This window comes from Hylobates moloch, unplaced genomic scaffold (assembly GCF_009828535.3).
Source record: "Hylobates moloch isolate HMO894 unplaced genomic scaffold, HMol_V3 SCAFFOLD_7, whole genome shotgun sequence".
Classification (NCBI taxonomy): Eukaryota; Metazoa; Chordata; class Mammalia; order Primates; family Hylobatidae; genus Hylobates; species Hylobates moloch.
In genome coordinates this window covers 86071923-86074180 of record NW_026652282.1, presented here as the reverse complement: position 1 = coordinate 86074180, position 2258 = coordinate 86071923, and positions in this window count along the sequence as shown.

Genomic DNA, 2258 nt, shown 5'->3' with positions numbered 1-2258 from the left:
GTGTGTGTGTGTGTGTGTGTGTGTGTGTGTGTGTGTGTATTTGAGACAGGGTCTTGCTCTGTTGCCCAGGCTGGAGTGCAGTGGCCTGATCTCAGCTCACTGCAACCTTGGCCTCCCAGACTCAAGCGATTCTCATGCCTCAGCCTCCCTAATAGCTGGGATTACAGGCGCCCGCCACCACACCTGGCTAATTTTTGTATTTGTTATAGAGACAGGGCTTCACCACGTTGGCCAGGCTGGTCTTGAACTCCTGGCCTCAAGCGATCCACCCACCTGGCCTCCCAAAGTGCTGGGATTACAGGTGTGAGCCAATGCTCCAGGGCCCATAACTGATATTTTAAAAACAGAATGCCAACTTCCTGTCTTTAATGTTTTTCTGCCTCATTCATAACCCAATGGGAAATCTCCTCATGATGTCTTAAGAAACAGTACAGTCTCACTTTTTGGAAATGGTTTGGCGATAGTCCTTCCAGAAACAGGAAGGTGTGGAATACATAATTTGTCTTCCATCTTGTAACTGTATTTTTAAAACACACTGGAAAATTGAGGTATCAGTTTGAGTAATTTCAAGCTGGGAGGTGGGATGGACATCTCTACTTTCATTTGAATTACCCAAAGTAGATCTTGCAGCAATTTTTTTCCTCAGTGATCTAGGTAATCATTTCACTTTTTTTCTCTCCTTGCTGTGGAAATGTAAAATTTACTATAGTGCAGTGTTTTTCTTACACTTGATTTTAGGGCAGATAAACTGTAATATACTCTCTTAGCCCATTTTACCATAAGCTTGGTAGGCTATAAACTACAGAATTTCATTTCTCAGCTCTGGAAGCTAGGAAGTCCAAAATCAAGGCATCTGCGGATTCGGGGTCTGGTGAGGCCCTGATTTCTGGTTCATAGATGGCACCTTCTAGCTGGGGGGAAGGGGGAAGGGGTTTCTCTTTGGCCTCTTTTATAAGGGCACTAATCCCATTTATGAGGGCTTCACCCTTGTGACCTAATCACCTTCCAAAGGCCCCATCTCCTTATAATGCCATAACCTCAGGGGGTTAGGATTTCAACCTATGAATTTTGGAGGGGGACACAAAGATTCAGAGCATAGCATACACCTTTTGATAAAACGTTAATATGCATGATTTGGGATATTCACTAATGTTTTCTTTTTACAAACTGGTCATTTTAATTTCCTCAAGTTTCCATCACCAAAAGAGCTCTCATTCTTTACTACTTTCTCTTTAAGAGAAGGAAGGGATAATGACAAAAGGTAGGCATGTTTATGGAATAAAGGAAAAATTATTAAATGCCTTCTTACTGATACACTTGCCAAAACTGGTGAGCAAGGATCTCTTATTCTGCTAGTGATGGCAGTGGTAATAATGTGTGAAAGGGGTTTTTTTTTTTTTAAGGGGGCAAGAAGTTACTTAATATTTTCCCAGTGAAAATAAGCATCTTCACAGCTCAAGATGTAGCGTCGTCACCTGTAGTCATATAGGAACTGCTGCTGTGATCTTTGTGTCTTCATAAATCTCTTTGCCTTCTCCAAGGAAACACAGAGAATGATGATTCAGTTATATATAAATGCCTTTTTAAACAGTGGGTTTTGTGTGTGCAAGCATGTGTATTTTTAAGTAATCTGTCAGTTCCTTTCATGCTCTATGAACTATGGGTAAATGTATAATGGTCTCACTATAGCACTCCTGAATTTTAATCAGACCTGCCAAGCTCTGCCACATCTAGTTAATTGATTGATAAAAAGAATTGGGAAATGTTGCCTTAATGAAAGAAATAGCTCTTAATTCAACATTAGCTATATCGACTAGAGTAAAAATACAAATCACGCCTTCCTGTGGTGCATTCATGAGGAAGCAAGAAACAGGCTCATATCATCTCTTTTCTCTTACGTTGTTCCTGGCTGCCTTAGAAACAACATATCCAAGGGTGTGTCCTGTAATATATTGCTCAACATAGAGTCTGTTAATAGATGAACAAGTGCCAGTAGCCTCTGAGTTCTCTCTTTTTCCATTTGTTCCCTGCTAGAAAACTTAGAGTCACCGATAAATGCTTTAAAATGTTCTTTTTTTCTGATTACAAAAGCCATACACATCCACTGTAGAAAAACGAAGTAATGAAAGAAATAGAAAAGCAAGATTTAAAAAATTAAAGTCATCTGTAATCCTATTACCCTGAGATAAGCAGATTTTAACATTTTAGTGTAGATTTTAATATATTTGTGTATTTTTAAAATTGATTTGATACTGCAC